Source organism: Myotis yumanensis, unplaced genomic scaffold (genome assembly GCF_028538775.1).
Source record: "Myotis yumanensis isolate MYYU_CA2020_CCGP unplaced genomic scaffold, mMyoYum1.0.hap1 SCAF_21, whole genome shotgun sequence".
In the NCBI taxonomy this organism is placed as follows: Eukaryota; Metazoa; Chordata; class Mammalia; order Chiroptera; family Vespertilionidae; genus Myotis; species Myotis yumanensis.
In genome coordinates this window covers 15,882,947-15,907,109 of record NW_027223772.1, presented here as the reverse complement: position 1 = coordinate 15,907,109, position 24,163 = coordinate 15,882,947, and the positions used below count along the sequence as shown (strand labels likewise).

Genomic DNA, 24,163 nt, shown 5'->3' with positions numbered 1-24,163 from the left:
GTAAAAGGATCATACACCACAATCAGGTGGGATTCATCCCAAGGATACAAGGGTGACTCAGCATCTATAAATCAATCAACATGATACACCACTTTAACAAAATAAAGGATAAAACTTGTATGATCATCTCAGCAGAAGCATAATGCATTTGGCAAGATATAATATCTATTTATGGTTTTTAAAACCTCTCAATAAAATGGATATAGAAGGAAAGTAGTTCAACATATGACAAGCCCAGAACTAACATCATGCTCAATGGTGAAAAAAGGAAAGCTTTTCCTATTAGATTAGAAACAAGAAAAGGGTGCCCACTCTCACCATTTGTATCCAACATAGTCCTGGAGACCTAGCAAGAGCAATTAGGCCAGAAAAAAAGGCATCTAACTTGAAAAGGAAGAAGTAAAACTGTCACTATTTGCATATGGCATGATTTCATATAGAGAAAACCCTAAAGACTCCACCAGAAAACAATTTGAAATAATAAATGAATATCATAAGATTGCAGGATACAGAACCAATATACAGAAATCTTTTGCATTTCTACATACTAACAACAAACTATCAGAAAGATAAGTGAAAAAATCCCATTTACAATCATAACAAAATTAATAAAATACCTAGGAATAAACCTAACAAAGGAGGTGAAAGACCTGTACACTGAAAATTACAAGACATTGTTGAAAGAAATTAAAGAAAACACAAACAAATGGAAAGATAATGCTGTGCTCAGGGATTTGAAAAACGAACATTGTTAAAATTTCCAGATTAACTAAAACAACCTACAGATTCAAAGCAACCCCTATCAAAATCCCTTTGTCAAATATTAATTGAGCGTAATAGCTTGGGTCAATTTCTGGGGTCCCTGTTCTGTTCCATTGATCTATATGCCTGTACTTGTTTTGAAGCTGAGATGTGTCTTCTGAAGGCAGCATATAGTTGGTTCTTGTTTTTTATTTACTAAGTTAGCGTGATTATTGATATATGAGGACTTGCTACTGCCATTTTATCTTCTTCTCCTCCTGATTGCTCTGCACTCCATTTCTCCTTATGTCTCGGCCTGCTATTTTAGTTTGGTGATTTTCTATGATTTTTTTCTCCATTTTTTAAAAAGTATGGCTTGCTACGGTAGTACACAATATTGTTTCATACATGTATACTTGAAACCAAATTTTAAGAAATAGCTGTTGTAACATAAACCATAACCTGATGAGCATGTCCACCGTGCCCCTGCCTTCTGCAGGGTCTTCTGAAATCCCCTCTGGTTCCAGGTCATGGCCAGACACAGAGGGAAGAGCTTGCAAACTTGGTTTTTTCTCTACAATTCAGTCTTCAGCAACTTGAGTGCTTTCTTCATGTTGTCAACAAGCAGAGCTGCGTCCGAAGGTTCATAAGCACAGAGACGTTCTGAGTATCTTCCAGTGATGTCGGCTCTAACTGTCAGGGATGGGTCAATAAACACGATCCTGCGGACACCCTGGCCGCCAGGAGAAGGATGCTTGCCAGTTGTTTCATAAACTAGATTGAGGAGGACGAACTGCTCTGCCAATTTCTGGATTTCTTTATTTTCAGCAAACACTTTCTTTAAAGCTTGACTGTGTGGGCATTCATCCAGGTGATGAATAATCATCAAGGGTTTGTTGCTTGTCTTGGATTTGTACAAAGCTTCCTCGTGTATCTGGGTCCAGATGAGCCGATCACCCCAACCTCTGGAGAGGGTCTGGGGCAGTTTGGGTGGAGAGACCTTTGTGTCCTGGTGTTCTTCTCAGCTCCTGGTTTGACTGTGGTGTCTTGGGCCAGGGTGTAGGAGAGGGCCACGAGGAGTAAGAATGGGGACACTGAAATCTCCTCCATGGCACACCTGGCTCTCCCCACCCACCTGTCTGTGCGGGCCAGGTGGCCTTGATGCATCCAAGCTTCCTCGGGTCGTATGTTATTTTATGATTTTCCTAAGTTCTTTTCCTATGTTTTTCTTTAACCCTTACATTTGAAACAGTTGTTTGAAGTCTGTTTAGTAAGTCCAGTGCCTGTGTATCTTCAGGGATGGCTTCTCCCACCTTATCTTCTTCCTTTAAATAGCCAGTGTTTCCTGTTTCTTTGTATGCTTTTAATTTTTGTGGAAAATTAGACTTTTGAAAAAACAACCACCCCTTCCGTTTTTGAAGACTCTCTCTCTGTCTGGAAAGTTCTTCACTAATCCGCTGTGTGTGTTCTGAGCCTTATGGTCACCCCAAGAACACTGAATTCTACCCAGGTACCTTCTGAGCACGCATTTTGTATAGGTTTCTGCAATTTTTTGATTCCCTGTATGCATGCATGTTTAAAATAATTTCCTAAAGAGTCTCACTCCAGGTTTTCCTTGGAAACTTAGATATTGTATGTCTCTTCATGTAATCTATTGATGGAGGGATTGCAAATCTTCGGATCCGCAGGTCTTAGAATTCCTTCAGCTTTCTCATGCACTGCCTGCTCCTTCTTCCCATCTAAGACCCGAGTGAAGCAAAACAAAGACGAGTCCTTCAAGCAGCTCCCAGGCACATTACAGTGTTCTGAGCAAGGTCCGCCCTCTTCCTTCCATTCAAGGAAGAAATTGAGGACTGTCTGCACCTCCTCCATACACAGTCTGTGTCATGCCAGGAGGGGTGAGATAAGAGTGAACACTAATTCACAAATGTGCCTGTGTACTCGAACTTTCTGTCTCATGGTTGGGTGTTCACCTGGTTGCTTTGCTCTGCAGAGCCCCAATAAAGTACAATTTTCCAGTTGTGTTTTTTGGATGGGTGCATCTCTTCATGGGAGAGTGATGGCTTAAAGCTTCCACCATTTTTCTGCCTTCCTGCCTTTTTAAAGCTTGTGTTTTGTGGTGGAGAGTTCTGTGGGTTTTGACATATGCTAATGTTATGCATCCACCGTCACAGCATTATAACTAAGGGTCTCACTGCGATAAAAGCGCGCACTTCACCTCCTCAGCCTCCCCCATTCCCAGTGGCTCCCCGGCGCCCACTGGTGACCCCCCTGTCTCTGTAGCTCTGCGTTTTCCTGTCATGTACAGCATGTAGCCTGGTTTCTTTAAGCTTAGTGATATACATTGAAGAATTAGTCATCTTTTTTTGTGGCCTGAGAGCGCATTTATTTTTATTGGTGAATAATATCCCACTGTATGCATGTACCGCAGTTTATTTACTCACTCATTCACGTATTAAAGAACATGGCTGTTGCCATTTTTTGGCAATTATAGACAAACCCAATGTTCTTTCTGATAGGTGTGAGGTGATAGCTCATTGTGGTTTTCATTTGCATTTCTCTGATGATTAGGGACATTGAGCATCTAATTATCATCAATAAATCAACAAATAACAAGTGCTGGCGAGAATGTGGAGAAAAGGGAACCCTTGTGCACTATTGGTGGGAATGCAAACTGGTGCAGCCACTGTGTATAGCAGTATAGAGGTACCTCAAAAATTAAAAACGGAGCTGCCTTATGACCCAGCAATTCACTTATTAAAGTGGGAATACATCTTAAGAAACCTGAAGCACTAATTGGAAAGAATATACGCCCCTATGTTCATCACAGCATTATTTACAACAGCCAAGATCTGGAAGCAGCCCAGGTGTCTACAAATAGGTGAGTGGATAAAAAGCTGTGGGACATTACACAACGGAATACTATTTGGCAGTAAAAAGAAGGAAATCGTACCTTTTGCGACAGTGTGGATGGGCCTGGAGAGCATTGTGCTAAGTGAAATAAGCCAGTCAGAGAAAGATGAGTACCATATGATTTCACTCATATTTGGAATCTAATGAACAAAATAAACTAACACACAAAATAGACACAGACTCATAGATAGAGAACAGACCAACAGCTGTCAGAGGGCAGGGGTGTTGTGAAACTGGATGAAAAAGGTGAAGGGATTAAGCAAAAAGGAACAACAGACTCATAGCATGGTGATGACCAGAGGGAGGGGGTGGGAGAGGTAGAAGAGGGTGTAAGGGGTGATAAATGGTGATGGAAGGAGATTTGACTTGGAGTGGTGAGCCCACAACACAGTGTACCGATGATGTGTTAGAGAATTGTATACATGAAACCTATATAATTTTATTAACCAACTAGAGGCCCGATGCATGAAATTCGTGCAAAGTGCTTGGCCCTCACAGCCCCTCTCTGCCTCGCCCGGCCCTCGCAGCCCCGACTTTATCTGGATGGTCATCCAGAAGGTCCTTCTGCTGTTTGGTCTAATTACCATATTAGCTCTTTATTATATAGGATGTCATCCTAATAAATTCAATTAAAATAAATAAAACAAATACACCCACTTTAAATATTTGTTTCAAGTATTTTTATGGACCCAAGTTTTCAAATCATTTAGGTAAATACCTAGGTGCATACGTGCTGGTCATATGGTAAACATATGTGAAGCTTTGTAAAAAGTTATTCCTACCAGAAATGAGTGAGATTCCTGTTGTTCCATACTCTCATAGTATTTAGAATTGTCAGTTTCTGGTCATGTCATTTTTTATTAGATTCCAGACACTGTGTTTTTAACCTTGTTAGGTAGTGGATATTTTGTATTTATATGTTCATTCTTGAGCTTGGTACTGAGATGCATTTGTTACTTGTAAACAGTTTGATCCTTTTGTGTCTGGTCATTAAGATTTGTTAAGTGAGATGAGAGCAGTGCTCAGTTTAGGGTTGCGTTGTGCTGACCAAGATCTGATCATCTCAGAGCCCTCAGCCTCAGGGAGCACATCAGTGTGTCCGGCACCTTCTGCCAGCGCCCGGCGCCCTCTGCCAGCGCCCGTGCTTTCTTGTTGGGACTTCAACTAAGGTTCTTCACACCAACCTGAGCACAAACCAAGGTCAGAACACAGGGATTTCTATTTCTTTTTTTCCAGCGTCTATTTTACATATAATACACATTACATGTATAAGTTATATATCTACATATCAACACTCTGTCTCTAGTCATATCTGTGTGAAAGTCTATTAAGACATTTAATATAGCAACACTAGCCTATTTGCGCTTATTCTTTCTAATTCATTAAAAAGCTGTATTATTTTGCTAGAGATGCCATTACAAAGTAGCACAGACTATGTGCTTAAGCAACAGAAATTTATTTTCTTGAGTTCTGGAGGCCAAAAGTTTAAGATCAAGGTGTCAGTAAGTTTGCTTTCTTCTGAGGCCTCTATCCTTGGTTTGCAGATGGTTGCCTCTTGTTTAAATAGAAATGTATTTGGCATATAACATTGTTGACTTGATAATTTATATAATTGTCATTGTAGTGACAATTAGCATCTCTATAATGTCACATAACCATCATTTCTTTTTGGTGGTTGGCATAACTAATATCTAGTTTTTAACAAGTTTGACGACTATATTACATTGCTGCTGTCTGTACTGACTATGCTGTGCTTTAGGGACCCAGGACTCTATTTTATGGTTTTCTTCTTACTGTGTCTTCATACGGTTTTTTCTCTGTGTATGTTCATCCCCTGTCTCCTCTTGTATGTCTAAGCCTTCTCTTCTTATAAGGACACCAGTCGGGTTGGATTAGAGTGACCCTAACGGCCTTATTTTAATTTAATTACCTCTTTGAAGGCTCTAAAAGTTGCAATAAGTTAAGATAATTTATTAGTAAGAAACAAAAAAATTAAAATTAATTTAGTGGGCATGGCCTGCAGCCCCGGATCGGCTCAGGAAATAACGTGGTGCCAGTCAGTCCGCTGTGGAATGCGTTATTAGGAAGGTCCTCTTCGTGGCTCTGGCCTGAGACAATAGCCACTCATAAAGGATTTCGTGACACGCCAGCCTGCAGCCACAGAGGAGGTGGTCAGTGCTGCTGTGCTTGCAGGCGCTTGCTCTTTCCCCTGGTGCTTTGCCCAGGTCTCGCCGCAGATCCGTGGGTGGTGTAACCATCCGCAGGAAACACGCGAGAGCGAAACAAATCCGAGTCTCAGGTTGGGGAGTTGAGGTGGGAGTGGCAATGCCTTTCCAGACTCACCCAGATTATACATCAACTAGAGACCCCGTGTACGAAATTCATGCACAGGTAAGGTCCCTAGCAGCTGCCAGCTGCCGACCAGGGCCTCCCTTCCCCAGCTGGGGCCTTCCTTCATTCTGCGCTGCCCCCTGGTGGTCAGCACATGTCATAGTGAGCGATGGAACTCCCCGTTGGTCGAACTCCCGAGGGGACACTTTGCATATTAGGCTTTTATATAGAGAGATATGCCGTCCTGTTGGTGAAAGATCAGACAAGTGTCAATGAAACAAAGCAGAGAGCCAGAAATAGACCCGCGTAAATAAAGTCAACTAGTCTTTGGCAAAGGAACATAGGCACTACAATGAGCAAAGACAGACTTCTCAACAAACGGTGCTGGCAGAAGTGGGCATCCACATGCAAAAAATGAATTAAGACACAGACCTTCCACCCTTCACTAAAGTAACTCAAAATGGATTGAAGACATAAATGTAAAATGCAAAACTACAAACTCCTAGAAGAAAACATAGGAGAAAATCTAGATGACCTTCACTATTATGATGACTTTTTAGATACAACACCAAAGGCACAGTTTATGAAAAAATGGATAAGGTGGGCTCCACTAAAATTAAAAGCTTCTGCAAAAGACGCTGTCACCGAATGAAAAGACAGCCAAAGTCAGTGAGAAAGCATCTGCAAAACACGTCTGCTGTCTCTGTTATGGCAACGACTTTTTAGCTACAACACTAAAAGCATGACCCATGAGAGAAATAATGGATAAGCTGGGTCCATTAAAATTAAAAACTTCTATTCTGTGAAAGGCAATGTCAGAGAATAAAGAGACAAATTGTAAAGAAAATATTCTCAAACACACACCTGATGAAGAATAGCTATCCAAGATATGCAAATAATTCTTTTTATTAAAATATAGTTAACATACAATATTATAGTAGTTTCAGGTATAAAACATTGTTATTCAACCTTTATATACTTAACACAGTGATCAGCATGATAAGTCTAGTAACATTTGCTACCATACAAAGTTATAGTAATGACTAAATTCCCTCTGGTATACATTATCTCCCTGAGACTTATCTATAATAATAAAAGCATAATATCGTAACTAGACCAGACAGCCGAATGACCTTCCGGACGAAGCCAGGGCTGCGAGGGCCGAGGCAGCCACCACGGCTGTGAGGGCCGAGACCCTTGTACGAATTTCATGCATCGGGCCTCTAGTTTATTTTATAACTGGAAATCTGTACCTCTTATTCCCCTTCATTTTTCCTCCGCACTTACTCCCTCTGCCCTCTGGCAATCATCATTTTGTTCTCTATATCTATGAGTCTGTTTCTGTTTTGTTTTGTTTTTTTATATTCCACATTTAAGTGAAATCATATGGTATGTCTCTTTCTCTGTTTGACTTATTTCACTTAGCATAATGCCCCCTAAGTTCATCCAGGTTGTCGCAAATGTCAAGCTTTCATTCTTTTTGATGGCTGAGTAATACCACTTCTTTATCCATTTATCTATTGACAGACATTTAGGTTGCTTTCATAACTTGGCCATCCTAGCTAATAAAGAGGAAATATGCAAATTGACCATCACGCTATCACAAAGATGGCGGTACCCATAGCCACAAGATGGCGGCGCCCAGTCCCCTCAGCCCCGCCGGAGACCCGCAGTCCTTTCAGCCCAGCCGGGGCGGGCGACAGGTGCACGGTGTGGCCGGACCTGCCCTCAGCCCCCCAGCCGCCCAGGGCCAGCCCAAGGCACAGGCAAGTCGCAGATGGCAGCTGCCCAGTCTCCCAGGGCCACCCAAGGTTCAGGTAACCAGGGCCGGCCGAGGCTTGTGCTGCCAGCAGTGGCAGCAGCAGAGGAGTAATGGGGCGTCGCCTTCCCCTGATCGCCGGGTCGCCTCCTGCCCCTGAGGGCTCCCAGACGGTGAGAGGGGGCAGGCCGGGCTGAGGGACCCTCCCCTCCAGTGCCTGAATTTTCATGCACCAGGCCTCTGGTTGTAAATAAGCTAAAATGAACATATTTGAATTGATGTTCTCATTTTCTTTTAATAAATACCCAGAAGTGGAATGAGCCATATGGTAGTTCTAGTTTTAATTTTTTGAGGAACCTCCATGCTGTTTTCCACAGTGGCTGCACCAATTCCCACCATAGTGCATGAGGGCTCCCTTTCTCCACACCCTGCTGACACTTGTAACTTGTTGTCTTTTTTATATTAGCCCATCTGAAGGGTGGGAACTAGTATTTCATTGTGGTTTTGATTTGCATTTCTCTAATGACTAGTATGTTCAGCTTCTTTTCATGTGCTCTTAGCCATCTATGTAACTTCTCTGGAAGAAGTTCTACTCAGGTTTATGCCCATGTTTTAATTATATTGTTTTTATAATGCTGAACTGTGTGAGTTCTTTATATATTTTGGAATTAACCCCTTACTAGATACCATTTGCAAACATCTTCTCTCCTTCAGTGGGTTGCCTTTTCATATTGTTGACAGTTTCCTTCCCTGTACAAAACCTTTTTGATTTTATGTAATTTTTTAAGTTTATTTTTGCTTTTACTACTCTTGCCCAAGGAGACATATCCACCATTTTTTTTCTAAAGCTTATGTCAAAGAGTTTAATGCCTCTTTTCCTCGAGGAGTTCTTAGTTTTATGCTTTTGGGTTTTACATTCAAGTATTTACCCCATTTTGAGTTTATTCTAATATATGGTATAAGAAAGTGGTCCAGCTTTATTTTTCTCTTTGCATGTAGTGGTCCAGTTTTTCCAACACCATTTATTAAAGAGACTGTTTTTCCCCAGTGTACAGTCTTGTCTTCTTTATCATAGATTAGTTGACTGTAGACATGGGTTTATTTCTGTGCTCTCTCTTTCATTCCATTTATTTATTTGTCTGTTTCTGTGCTAGTACCATACTCTTTTGATTATAACTTTGTAATATAGTTTGAAATCTTTGTTCTACTCTCTGAAAATTGCTTTGGCTATTCAAGGTCTTTTATGGTTCCTTGTAAATTTTAGGCTTATTTGCTCTACTTCTGTGAAAAATGCCTTGGTATTTTGATAGGGATTGCATTGAATCTATAGATTGCTTTGGGTAGTATGGACCTTTTAACAACATTAATTCTTCTAATGCATGAGCAAAGTTTATCCTTCCATTTATTTGTTTGTCTTCATTTTTTTTCCAGCACTGTCTTATAGACTTCAGAGTACATGACTTTTACTTCCTTGGTTAAATATATTTGTAGGTATGTAATTTTTTAATGGAATTGTAAGTGTTATTATTATTTTTAAAATATATTTATTTTTATTCATTTCAGAGAGGAAGGGAGAGATAGAAACATCAATGATGAGAGAGAATCATTGACTGGCTGCCTCCTGCACACCCCACACTGAGGATCAAGCACACAACCTGGGCATGTGCCCTGACTGGGAATTGAACCATGACCTCCTAGTTCATAGGTTGACACTCAACCACTGAGCCACACCAGGCAGGCATAAATGTTATTTTTTTATTTCACTTTCTGATAGTTCATTGTTGGTGTATAAACATGTAATCAATTTCTGAATATTAGTTTTGTATCCTGCAACTTTACTGAATTTATTTATTCTAATAGATTTTTTGGTAGGCTTTTTAGGGTTTTTTATATATAGTATCATGTCATCTGCAAATAGTGACAGTTTTACTTTTTTCTTTCCATTTTAATTACCCTTCATTTTTTTTCTTGTCTAATTGAAGTGCCTAGGACTTTGAATAAAACTGGTAAAAATGGACAACCTTGTCTTATTCCTGATCTTATATGTTGCTAGCTGTGGTTTGTCATATATGGACTTTATTATATTGAGGTATGTTTCCTCTATGCTCATTTTGCTGGGTTTTATTATAAATAGATTTGGGATTTTGTCAAATGCTTTTTCTGCATCTATTAATGTTATTATGATTTTTATCCTTCACTTTGTTGATATGGTGTATCATGTTAATTGATTTGTAGATATTGAACCATCCTTGCATCGCTGGATTAAACAACTTGATCATGGTGTATGATCCTTTTAGTGTGTTGTTGAATTTAGTTGCTAATATTTTGTTGGGAATTTCTGCATCTATATTCATTAGAAATATTGGCCTGTAATTTTATTTTGTTGCTCTTGTGTTTTTGTCCGGTTTTAGTGTCAGAGTAATGCTGGTCTCATAGAGTGTATTTGAAAGTGTTCCTTTAGAAGAGTATGTATTCTGTTGCTTTTGGATGGAATGTTCTGGTCATATTTATTAAGTTCATTTGATCTAAAGTGCCATTTTAAAAAATATTTTTATTGATTTCAGAGAGATAGAAACATCAATGATGACAGACTTATTGATTGGCTGCCTCCTGCTCGCCCCTTACTGGGGATTGAGCCCACACCCTGTTCATGTGCCCTGACCATGAGTCGAACTGTGACTTCCTGGTTTATAGGTTGATGCTCAACCACTGAACCACACCAGTCAGGCTTATGTGCCATTTAAGGCCAATGTTTCCTTATTGATATTTTGTCTGAATGATCTATTTATTGATGTAAGTGGGGTGTTAAAGTTCCCTACTAATATTGTATTGTTTTCCATTTCTTCCTTTAGGTCTATTAATATTTTGTTTACATATTTTGTTGCACTTATTTTGGATGCATATATATTTATAAAAGCTCTATCTTCTTGTTAGATTGACCTATTTATCATCTATAATGATCTTCTTCATCTTTTATTTATAGTCTTTGTTTTGAAGTCTATTATTTCTGTTATAATTATAGTTCCACCAGCTTTTTTTTTTTGTTTGTTTCCATTTGCATGGAATCTCTTCTTTCATCCCTTCACTTTCAATCCAGGTGTGTCCTTACTTCTGAAGTAGGTCTCTTCTAGGCAGCATACAGATAAGTCTTGTTATACTTATCCTTTTAACAACTACATTTTTTTTTACTTGAAGATTTAGTCCATTTACATTTAGTGTAATTATTGATAGATAAATAATTATTGCCATTTTATTAAATTTTTATGGATGTTTTTATAGTTCCTCTCTGTTCCATTTTTTTTCTCTTTCTCTCTTCAGTAGTTAATGGCTTTCATTAATATGTTTACTTCGTTTTTCCTTTGTGTTTTCTGTGAAGTTCACATAGTATCTATGCATATAATAGTCCATTTTAAGTTGATAGCAACTTAAATTTGAATACATTCCAAAATTTTGCATTTTTTGTCCATTACCATACTTTATATTTTTTCATGACACTTTTTACTTCTTTTCATTTATTATTTGATACTAAAGGCCCAGTGCACAAAAATTTGTGCACCCCGGGGGGGCCCTCAGCCCGGCCTGTGCCCTCTCACAGTCTGGGACCCCTCGGGGGATGTCCACTTGCCAGCGGGGAGCAGGCCTAAGCTGCAGTCGGACATCCTTAGCGCTGCTGAGGAGGTGGGAGAGGCTCCCACCACCACCGCTGTACTGGCAGCCATCAGCCTGGCTTGTGGCTGAGCAGAGCTCCCCCTGTGGGAGCGCACTGACCACCAGAGGGCAGCTCCTGCATTGAGCGTCTGTCCCTGGTGGTCAGTGTGTGTCATAGTGACCAGTCATTCCCAGTCGTTCTGCTGTTAGGGTCAATTTGCATATTACCCTTTCCTTTTATTATATAGGATAGAGGCCTGGTGCATGGGTGGGGCCAGCTGGTTTGCCCTGAAGGGTGTCCCGGATCAGGGTGGGGGTCCCACTGGGGTGCCTGGCCAGCCTGGGTGAGGGGCTGATGGGTGTTTTCAGGCTGGCCACATCCCCTTCATGGTGGGGGTCTCCACTGGGGTGCCTGGCCAGCCTGGATGAGGAGCTGATGGTGTTTCCAGGCTGGCCAAGCCCCCCAGCAGGGACTCTCACCCCATGAGGGTGTGGCCAGCCTGGGTGAGGGGCTGAGGGCCGTTTTCAGGCTGGCCACACCCCCTTCAGGGTCGGGATCCCCACTGGAGTGCCTGCTCAGCCTGGGTGAGGGGCTGAGGGCTGTTTTCAGACTGGCCACAACCCCTTCAGGGTGAGGGTCCCCACTGGAGTGCCTGCTCAGCCTGGGTGAGGGGCTGAGGGCCATTTTCAGGCTGGCCACACCCCCTTCAGGGTCGGGATCCCCACTGGAGTGCCTGCTCAGCCTGGGTGAGGGGCTGATGGCCATCTTCAGGCTGGCCACGCCCCCCGGCGACCCAATCTCCCAGCCTCTCCTTTTTTTCTTTTTTTTTTTCTGGGATTTATTTATCTTCTATAATTGAAACTTTGTAGCCCTGAGCAGAGCCCAGGGCTGGCGAGGGCAGGTGGGAAGCTTGGCTTCCTCCATTGCCGGGGGCAACCCAAGCCTCCTGCTCGCTCCAGCTTTGTGGCCGCCACCATCTTAGTTGGGTTAATTTGCATACTCGCTCCTGATTAGCTGGTGGGCGTGGCTTGTGGGCATGGCTTGAATGTAGCGGAGGGACAGTTAATTTGCATGTTTCCCTTTTATTATATAGGATATCATCTCAACTAATTATTTTAATTTTAGTTAATTTTATTGTTTTTAACGCTTAAATGAAAATGTAGTTGGAATACAATATTATATTATCTTAAGGTGCACAACATAGTAATTTGATATTTATATACCTTACTAGAGGCCCAGTGCACAAAATCCGTGCATGGGTAGGGTCCCTAGGCCTGGCTGGAGGAGATCAGGGCCAATCTCCAGGGCAATCAAGGGGGGTGGCCCTGCTTGCACCCGCCTTGGCTGGCCTGGGGCCTGTGGGCTGGAGGCAGCTCCTGCATTGAGCATCTGCTCCCTGGTGGTCATTGCGCGTCATAGCGACTGGTTGTTCTGCTGGTCGTTCTGCTCTTTGGTCGATTTGCATATTAGGCTTTTATTATATAATACTAGAGGCCCGGTGCACAAAAATTTGTGCACTCGGCGGGGGGGGGGTCCCCCAGCCCGGCCTGTGCCCTCTCACAGTCTGGGACCCCTCGGGAGATAACGACCTGCTGGCTTAGGCCTGCTCCCGGGTGGCAGAGGGCAGGCCCAATCCCTAAGTGCAGCCCCTGGTCAGGCTCAGAGCAGGGCCGATTGGGGAGTTGGGGTGCTGCCCCATCATGCACAGAGCAGGGCGGATCGGGAGGTTGCAATGCCACCCTCAGTCACGCTCAGGGTAGACTGATTGGGGGGTTGGGGCACCTCCCCCTGTTATACTCAAGGCAGGGTCAATGGGGAGGTTTCGGCGCCACCCCCTGTCACTCACAAAGCAGGGCCGATCAGGGGGTTGGGGCGCCACCACTGTCACGCTCAGGGCAGGGCCGATGGAGAGGTTATGGTTCTACCCTGTCACACACAGAGCAGGGCCCATGGGGGCGGCGGGTTGGGGTGCCGCACCCTGTCACACACAGAGCAGGGCCGATCAGGGGGTTGGTGCGCTGCACCCTGTCACACACAGAGCCGCAGGGCAATCGGGGGATTGGGGAGCTCCCCCGCATCAGGCACAGAGCAGGGCTGATCAGGGGGTTTGGGCGCTGCCCCCTGTCACGCTGATCCCAGTGCCGGGAGCCTCGCTGCTCCGCTGATCCCGGTGCCGGGAGGCATATTACCCTTTTACTATATAGGATAGAGGCCTGGTGCACGGGTAGGGGCCGGCTGGTTTGCCCTGAAGGGTGTCCTGGATCAGGGTGGGGGTCCCCACTGGGGTGCCTGGCCAGGCTGGCTGAGGGGCTGAGGGCTGTTTTCCCACTGGCAGTTGACTAAAAGCTCCCAACCGCTCCTTGTTTTCTTTTCTTTTTTTTTTATTCTGGGCCAGCTTTAGCTCTGAGGCCTCGCTGCTGAAAACATGGATACAATGTTGTGGTCCGGGGCTGACTGAAAGCCGTTTTGTTTAGCTTCTTATTTGCAACATAGTAATAGTTGCTTAGAGTTGCAGCTGAGAGGCCGGCAGCAGCAGGCGGGGAATGTTGGAGTCTGCAGTTCCTGGAGGAAGCAAGCCTCCCTGCTCGCTTTAGTGCATGGCTGCCGGCCGCCATCTTGGCTGACAGTTAATTTGCATAAGGATACACTGATTAGCCAATGGGAAGGGTAGCGGTCGTACGCCAATTACCATGTTTCTCTTTTATTAGTGTAGATGATCTGATCACCACACTAAGTCTAGTAACCATCTGCCGCTGTGCAAAGTTATCACAATATTATTGAATATAATCCCCTTCACATTATTCAAAATCTCCCTCCTGCCTTCCCCTACAGTAACCATCAGTTTGTTCATTGTTTCCATAAGTCTGTATTTGTTTTATTTTATTTGTTTGCTTTTTAATTAGATTCCACATATAAGTGAAATCCTATTGTCTTTCTGACTTATTTTGCTTAGCGTAGTACCCTCTACATTCATCCATGTTGTCACAAATGGCAAGATTTCATTCTTTTTTTGTGGCTGAATAATATTTTATTGTATATATGTACCACATCTTCTTTATTCCTTCATCTATCAATGAACGCCTAGATTATTTCCATAATTGTAAGCATAAGAGTATATACTAGTATATGTTTTCAAATTAGTGGTTTTTAAAATTTTCTTCAGATGAATACCCAGGAGTGGAATTATTGGGTCATGTGGTAATTATACTTTTAACTTTTGAGGAACCTCCATCTGTTTTCAATAATTTCAAATCCCACCAGTAGTGCATGAGAATTCCCTGTCTTCCATATCCTCTTCAACACATGTTTGTTGAATTTTGATAATATCCTTCTGACAGGTTTGAGGTGATATCTCACTGTGGTTTTGATTTTTATTTCCCTGATGATTATTGATGTTGAGTATTTTTTCATGTGTTTGTCAGCCATCTGTATGTGCTTTTTGGAAAAATCTCTATTTAGGTTGTCTCCCCATTTTTTTGTGTGTGTGTTTTTTAAAAATATATATATTTTTTTATTGATTTCAAAGAGAAGAAGGGATAGGGAGAGACAGAAACATCAATGATGAGAGAGAATCATCAATTGGCCACCTCCCACACATCCCCCACCAGGGATTGAGCCCGCAACCCAGGTATATGCCCCAACATTGAACTATGACCTCCTGGTTCATAGGTTGATGCTCAACCACTGAGACACACTGGCCACACTCAATAATGGCCTTTAAAGTTTTGTTTTGTTTTTTTTGTGTTTTTTTTGTCTGCCCATTTTTAATGGAATTTTTTTCTTTTAGTGTTAATTTGCATGAATTTCTTATCTATTTTGGATACTAACCCCTTATCAAATGTATCATTTTTGCTTTACAAGTAATTGTTCTACTGTCCTTACTACCGTATTTTTCTGTGTATAAGATGCCCCCTACTTTTCCAACCCCAAATTAAGAAATCAATATTTTAAACATTTTGCTGGTTTTCCTCTTAAAGCCTTCCTTTTTGGCATCTTAAGGAGTTGTTCTTCCTGTTTTCTCCACTGTCTGATCCTACACTCAGCGGGAGGAGGTCCAAATTGTCTCTCTGCAGCTCTATTTCCATGGTCTTTTGCAGAGCTGATTACATTTGGTTTGAATTTTGCAAAGTAAGACAACTGCTTACCGGTATTTATCTTTTAATTTTTTGACATCTTTATGGGCTCAGAACACTCAGGTCCCTGTTGCATCTGTGCACTCTCCACCTCCACCTCCCGTTACGGCATCAGCTGATTTCAGTAACAATAAGACTCGTGATTGGAGGAAGCCTGTTTGACAAGGTATGGGCAGCTGCGTCCCCACACAGCTCCCTCCTCAGCTGACTTTTGTGTATAAAACCCCCTCGATTTTCAGTCTAATGATTTTAGAAAAACATAGTGTCTTATACACGGCAAAATACGGTATATATTTACCTTTTCTCAGTGGGGTTTTGCTATTCTGTTTTCTTATTAGTAAACTAGTGGCCCGGTGCATGAAATTCATGCAGAGGGGGGGTGTCCCTCAGCCCGACCTGCACCCTCTCCAATCTGAGACCCCTCGGGGGATGTCCGACTGCCGGTTTAGGCCCTATCCCACAGGGATGAGCCTAAACCAGCAGTCGGACATCCCTCTCACAATCCAGGAGTGCTGGCTCCTAACCACTCACCTACCTGCCTGCCTGATTGCCCCTAACCACTCTGCCTGATGGCCTGCTCTCCCCCAACTGCCCCCCTGCCGGCCTGCTCACCCCCAGCTGCTCCCCCCCCAGCCTGCTCACCCCCAACTGCCCCCCTTGCCAGCCTGCTTACCTCCAACTACACCCCCTCCTGGCCTGCTCACCCCCAACTCCCCCCCCCCCCCCGCCAGCTTGACCACCCCCAATGGCGCCCCCCCCACTGGCCTGATTACCCACAACTGCCATCCCATCCTGACCTGATCACCCACAACTGCCCTCCCCTCTTGGCCCCTAACCACCTCTACCTTGGCCCCGCCACCATGGCTTTGTCCAGAAGAATGTCCAGAAGGTCTCCTGGAAGGTCTCCCAGTCTAATTAGCATATTACCCTTTTATTAGTATAGATAGAGGCCTGGTGCATGGCTGGGGGCTGGCTGGTTTGCCTGAAGGGGTCCCGGATCAGGGTGGGGGTTCCCTTGAGGGGCGGGATGGCCTGGGCAAGGGGCCTGTGGTGGTTTGCAGGCTGGCCAAGCTCCCATTGGGGTGGGGGTCCCTACTGGGGATGGTGCCAGACTGGGCAAAGGGCTGGGGCAGTTTTCAGGCCAGCCACGCCCCCATGAGGTGAGGGTCCCCGCTGCGAGGGCATGGCCAGCCTGGATGAGGGGCTGATGGCTGTTTTCAGGCTGGCCACACCCTCTTCAGGGTGGGGGTTTCTGCTGGGGTGCCTGGCCAGCCTGGGTGAGGGGCTGGTGGCTGTTTGCAGGCTGGCCACACCCCTCCAGTGGAGACCCTCACCCCATGGGGGTGTGGCCAGCCTGGGTGAGGGGCTGAGGGCCGTTTGGAGGCCCCTCCCTCATCGGCCGGCTCAGGAGACCCAAGCCTCCTGCTCCCTCCGGCCTGCACTATTGCCGCTGCCCACAGGCCCCTCCTTCAGCAACTGGCCCAGGCGGGCGGGAAACTTGCCTTTCTCCATCGCCAGGGGCAACCCAAGCCTCCCGCCTGCTCCAGCTGGCTCCATGGCCGCTGCCATCTTTGTCCCACTAATTTGCATATTCCCTCCTGATTGGCTGGGGTGTTGTGGAGGTACGGTCAATTTACATATTTGTATATTATTAGTGTAGGTAGTGCCATTTCTTTTCACCATAAAGAATTCCCTTTAACATTTCTTGCATGACTGGTTTAGTGGTAGTGAACTCCTTTTAGCTGTTGCTTATCTGAAAAATTCTTTCTTTTTTTTTTTAATTAAATCTTTATTGTTCAGATTACATTGGTTCCTCTTTTTTTTCCCCCCATAACTCCCCTCCTCCCAGTTCCCGCACCACCCTACGCCCTCACTCCCCACCCACTGTCCTCATCCATAGGTGCACGATTTTTGTCCAGTCTCTTCCCGCATCTCCCACTCCCCTTTCCCCCTCAAGAATAGTCAGTCCATTCCCTTTCTATGTCCCTGATTCATTATAATCACCAGTTCATTCTGTACATCAGATTATTTATTCACTTGATTCTTAGATTCACTTGTTGATAGATGCATGTTTGTTGTTCATAATTTGTATCTTTACCTTTTTCTTCTTCTTCCTCTTCTTAAAGGATACCTTTCAGCATTTCATATAATACTGGTTTAGTGGTGATGAACTCCTTTAGCTTTTCCTTATCTGTGAAGCTCTTTATCTGACCTTCAATTCTGAATGATAGCTTTGCTGGGTAAAGTAATCTTGGTTGTAGGTTCCTGGTATTCATCACTTTGAATATTTCTTGCCATTCCCTTCTGGCCTGCAAAGTTTCTGTTGAGAAATCAGCTGACAGTCGTATGGGTATTCCCTTGTAGGTAATTGAGTCTCTTTCTCTTGCTGCTTTTAAGATTCTCTCTTTGTCTTTTGCTCTTGGCATTTTAATTATGATGTGTCTTGGTGTGGTCCTCTTTGGATTCCTTTTGTTTGGGGTTCTCTGCGCTTCCTGGACCTGTAAGTCCATTTCTTTCACCAGGTGGGGGAAGTTTTCTGTCATTATTTCTTCAAATAGGTTTTCAATATCTTGCTCTCTCTCATCTTCTGGTACCCCTATAATTCTGATGTTGGTCCGTTTGAAGCTGTCCCAAGGCTCCTTACACTATCTTCGTATTTTCGGATTCTTTTTTCATTTTGCTTTTCCGGTTGGGTGTTTTTTGCTTCTTCGCATTTCAAATCTTTGACTTGATTCTTGCGCTCCTCTGGTCTGCTGTTGGGTGTCTGTATAATATTCTTTATTTCAGTCAGTGTATGCTTAATTTCTAGTTGGTTCTTTATCACAACATCGAGGGTCTCATTAGATTTCTTGAGGCTCTCATCAAGTTTATCAGCAGTTTCTAGCAAATTATTGAAAGCCCTCAAAAGTGCATTTTTTAGCTCTATATCCTCCATTTCTGTCATTTTTTTTTTGTCTCCGCATTTTTTATGCTTTCTTGGTGCACCCCCTTGTGGTCTTTGTGCGAAGTCTTGTTGTAGTTAAGCCTTGATTGTTGTAGTTAATACTAGAGGGATTTGACCTCCAGGCCGACTGGCTGTGAGAATCAGCTGTCTCTGCAGTGGGAAAACTTCTGTCCTCTGGAGAGGTGCTAATCTAGCCTTTGCCTGAGGCTATCCGGCAAATGGCTCTGTGCAGGGCTTGGGCGGGGCGGGTCACACAGGATCAACAGGGGTGTGGAGGGAGCAGTTATGGCTGCTCTCAGTCCCATTCCCAGAGGCTCTGCTTCTCAGAACCCCAGCAGCCGCTGCAAACCTCGGAGAGAAAGCTGCCCTCACGTTCCGACTGATGCCAGACAATCCCGCTTCTCCCGTTTGAGTCTGAGTCCCTAGAGACTCGCCCGGATCTGGAGCTCAAAGTCTGAGACTCCCTCCTGATTGAAAATGACAACCGCGCCCTCAGCCACCAGCCGGCTCCACGCGCACCTCCGTACCTTTGTATTTTCCACACTGCGCCTCCTCTGAGCCTCAGTATGCTGTTCTCTTTCCTTCTAGTTGAAGAATCTCTCCTCAGCCAGCCTTCCTGTGGTTCTGGGTGATGTCCGTTCCGTCTTTTAGTTGTATTTTTGAAGTGGTTGTTTGCGGCAGCAATCTCCGGTGTTTACCTATGCCGCCATCTTGGTTTCCTCTGAAAAATTCTTAATTTCTCATTTTGAATGATAATTTACTGGGTAGAGAATCCTTGGTTATAAGGTCTTTTTTTTTTTCTTCCAGAGCTTTAGTATGTCATGCAATTTCATTCTGTCCTATAAAGTTTCAGAGAAAAATCTGCTAATAACTGTTTGGAGTTTTCTTTATACATGACAAATGATTTTTCTCTTGATGCTTGTGCTCTATTAACTTTTTACCATTTTTATTATAATGTTTTTTTGGTGTGGACCTCTGGGTTCATCTTATTTGGAACTCTCTGGTCTTCCTGAACCTGAATATCTGTTTTCTTCCTCACGTTAGGGAAGTTTCAGCCATTATTTCTTCAAAAAAAATTTTGGCCCTTCTCTTTCTTGGACCCATATAATATAAATTTTATTCCACTTGCTATTGTCCCAGAAAACACTTAATGTGTTTTTACTTTATTTTTTAAATGTTTTTTATTGATTTTAGAGAGAAAGAAAGGGAGAGCGAAACATTGATGTGAGAGAAACATCAATCAGATGCCTCTTGCAGATCCCCTACTGGGGATTGAGGCCACAATCCAGGCATGTGCCCTGACTGGAAATTGAACCTGTGACATTTTGGTTCATGGGACTGCACTCAACCATGGCCAAGAGAGCTTCTTAAATTCTCTTTTCTTTTCTTTTCTTTTCTTTTCTTTTCTTTCCTTTTCTTTTCTTTTCTTTTCTTTCTGCTTCCTGTGGTATGTTCTATTGCTTTTTCTTCAGTTTGCTGATTCGTTCTTCTTTTTCCTCCATTCTGCTATTGAACACCTGTAGTGTACTCTTCAATATGGTTATGACATTTGTTTGGTACTTTCTATAATTTACTTCTCTTTGTTGAAGTTGTTTCAGCATACTAGAGAAAGTAGCTACCTGTCTTAGTCTTGAAGAAGTGATGAGCTTTCTTCCTCATCGTCCTTGAGCTCTGTGAGGATCAGTCTGCCTGGGCAGCTCTGACAGGCTCCTATTGCTGAGGGTGCTTCAAGACTTGTCAGTGTTCCAACAGGTTGATTGGCAGCAGCTTTTCTAGCATGAAGTGTATACAGCCCTCGGGTCCCATTATTCCTGCTGGCCTCTGACCAGGATCTCTGGCTGTCACCGCAGGAACATTGCCTCTGCTGTACTGGACAGCACAGAGGTCCACACGGCCAAACATAAATGACCAATGTCCGTGCCAGTGGCACAGTCTGCGTAAAAGGAGCCACAAGAGAGCCACCTTCCAAGCCTTGGAAACAAGAACACATTATTTCTGAAGCTACTTGCAGAGATAGGTGAGAGGAGGGGCTAAAAGACTGTTCCAAGTGGAAGCAAGAAAGGCTCGGAATTACCCCGATTTTACTTCAGTACCTACGCCCTACTAACTCAGAAAAAAAAAGAAAGAAAATACCTGTCCCTTTCTTCATGCCCTTCCGACCGGCCCCATCGGGACTCCACCTTGAGCACGAGGCTGAGGTCCCAGACCAGCTCCTCTCCCCGCGGCCGGCTCCCCTCCCCACCGGGGCCGACGCCGGGCCTGCTCCCCTCCCGGGGCCACAGGCTCTGGGTGCCCTGGGGGTCGCTCGTTCCTGTGCCTTCTCCATTTTGCTGAGCTGGAGCCCTCGGCCTGCTGGTCGCCTCCGCCCGGGTAGCAAGCATTTCTGCCACCGAGCTCCTCAGCCACCCAGGTCCCAGCAAGGCTGCGGGCTGGAGGCTGGAGCGCCCCTGCCCCAGACTGGAGCCACCCCTGGCCGCCCAGCCACAGAACCGCGGGCGCCACTGCTGGGTCACTCCACAACATTCTTAAGTGAAAAAAGAAAAATGTATGACACGGTACACAGTATGCTATCTTTTGTGAAAATGAAAGTATAAAAGTAGGTGTTAATATTTGTATATTCACTGACTATAAGCATAACTTTCCTTTGAGCAAATACAATAAGAAGTAACACAGTGGAATAAGGGGGATTTTTCACTGTGCACTATTATAGCATGTAAATTTATTATCTACTAGAGGCCCAATGCATGAAATTCATGCAAGGGGCCCGGCTTTGTCCGGAAGGTCCTTTGGTTGTTCTGCTGTTGGGCTGTCCAGTCTAATTAGCATATTACGCTTTTATTATTATAGACTAGGGGCCCAGTGCGCAAAATCACACGAGACCCAGGACTCAGAGTCCCATGGCTCGACAGGACCCAGAGTCCTGCGGCCACCGCCGCCACCGCCGCTGTGGGAGGCGGGAACCAGAAAGAGACTCTTGGCCGCTGCTGCCGCCCCAGTGGGACCCACAAACCCACCTGCCGCTCTGGCAGGACCCAGAAACCCGCCCGCGCCTCCAGTCAAGTCCTCCAGAGTCACGTTCCCGCCCACCCACGCACTCCTCCCTGCGCACACAGCCCTGCCCACCCTGTGCACGCAGCCTCCTGCTAATCAGTCATTATGGCGTGATGGCGTGAGGACCACAGACTTTTTATATAATAGATTCTCTCTACATAAAACAATTTTAAACAAATAATGGAAGTTTCCAGTTCTAGTGAGGATGGAATAAGCACAGTCCACCCTGTCTCCTATGTTGAATGCAACCAAAATTCTTGGACAGAATGGGCAGTTATCTGAGGACTCTGACATGAAATGACAGTAGGAAGAAACCAGAACCCAAATAAGCATAATCCAGCAGTGAGGTCCTTATGTTTTTCTCCTTCGGTTTCCCCTGGCCTGGGTTCAAAGGCAGCTGGAACCCTGCAATTGTATACCAGACGCGACGGAATGAATCCCAGGAGCAGCTCTCTTTCTGGTGTATCTTTCACAAGAAAAAAATAATGACTCAGGAAGTGGGACGGGAATCAAGAGTCAAGAGGTGGCGCCAAGGACCAAGGAGAGTTATTCCCAGGCCCTGACACCTAATCAAGGAATCCCAACATTTGTGGGGCAGTACTGCAAAGCTTCTATACAGCAATGGCTCTTTTTTACCTTCCATTTTTCCTCTTTGTGAACCAAAATGTCTTCAGCTGCTACCCTGTGCCTGACCACTATTGTATTTTGGGTGTATTTGGTAGCAGATAACTTGTCTGAGTTTTATAGGTCAACAGATGGAGCAGAGAAATTGTGTCCTGAGAGCTGTACTTATGTGTTAAACCCAGGAGCCTCACCTATACCACCTGGACTTGACTGGGATCATTAGATTTGGGGATGAGATGCTGCTATAATGGAATGAGACTCTTGGGAACTTGGGAGAGGATGGATATATTTCTCACACGGATAGACGTGAGTCACTGGGGGCCGAGGAGTGGACGGAAGCAGACACACCCCAAAGTGACCTCCTCAGCGATTCCTGTCTTCTGGTTCTGACAGTCATACCCTTGTACAGCCCCATCCTCATGAGGGTGGGTGGGACATGTGACCTGCTTTTAGCCTACAAGATATGCCAATAGTGATAGGATGTCACGCCTGTTACTAAATTACATTTTATAAGACTCCACCTTGTTAGCAGACTGGAGCCGTGGGTTCTCCTTCAGGGCCTGAGGAAGTGAGCACCATGCTGCAGAGCTCACATGACAAAGCAGAAAGCCTCTGATCTGAGGGAAGCCTTCAGCGGAGAGCCAGCAAATGTCACAACTGGAAATGAATTCCATGCAGGATGGAAATGGACTCTGGCAGCAGCACAGATGAACTTGGAAGTAAAAGCTTCCCCAGTTGAGTCTCCAGGTAAGAATACAGCCTGGCCAACCCTTCGATTGCAACCATATGAGACACTGAGCAGAAGGCCCATTTAAATGGTGTTGAACTCCTGACCCACATGAGCTGTGAGATAACAAATGTATGTGCTGTCTTAGCCACTCACTACATTTGTGATCATCTGTTATGTAGCAATAGAACACTAAATACGGTGGATTGAGTTACACTGAACCACAGAGAAGAAAATAGATTGGAAAACAAAAGGGAACAGAGTGTCAGACCTATTAGACAATTACAGAGGTTTAATATTCATGTCCCTGCAGTCCCAGAGGAGAGGAGAGTGTAGTGCAGAAAAAAATATTTTTACAAAATAATAGATAGAGATCAGGCTGACAGCTCTGAGGTGAGTGGGGATTGGGGAGCTGGGGGAGTAGAGGGATTGAAAAAAAAAAGAAATAAAAAAATATAATGACTGAAAACTTCCCAACATTGGCATAAACTTCCAGATTCAAGATACTCAGTAAGTCTAAATAAATCCATGCTCAGATTTCAATAAATAAATAAATAGGGGGAAAATGCATTACACATACAGGAACAGTGATTTGAATGATGGCATGTTTTTCATCAAAAGCCACAAAGGTTAAAAGACAGTGGAACATATCTTATGCTGTGAGAAAAAACTATAAACCTAGAAATCCATGCCCCCTTAAAATATCAGTTAGGAATAAAGGCAGAATAGACATATTCTTAGATGAAGGGAAAAGAAAAGATTTGCCACCAGCAAACCTGCTCTAAAGGAAGTGCTAAAAAATGTTCTTGTTAAATGATACCCTAAAAATATAGAGAGAGAACTGCATGAATGAAAGAAGAGAAAAAGACATAGTAAATATCTATGTAAATATAATAGACTATTTTTCTTTGCTTAAGTTCTTTTAAATATGTGAGACAATTACAATCAGAAATTATAACATTGTCTTATAGGGAGGGTTTTAAATGTATGTAGGTGTAACACATAAGACAATGGCAACATAAATGGGGAGAGTTAATGGACTTAAATATGATGGTAAATTTTCTACATTTGATTTGAAGTGGTAACATATTAAATCCTAATACAATATGAAGTGTTAAATATGCTTTTGATAATAACTATAGCAATCACTAAAAAATACAGAAATATTATTTTTAAAACTCAATAGATAAGTTTAAAAGAAATCTAAAAACAAATTCAAGTACTCCAAAAGAAGCCAAGGAAGAGAACACCAGAAAAGAAAACATTGGGAATAAACAGAAAACAAGTAATA

The 24,163-nt window shown here is 43.8% G+C and overlaps 1 pseudogene; it reads right to left on the bottom strand.

The window, feature by feature from the left end:
- Positions 1 to 1,252: 1,252 nt before the first annotated feature.
- Positions 1,253 to 1,851, bottom strand: LOC138998884 (anterior gradient protein 2 homolog pseudogene; annotated as a pseudogene).
- Positions 1,852 to 24,163: the final 22,312 nt, after the last annotated feature.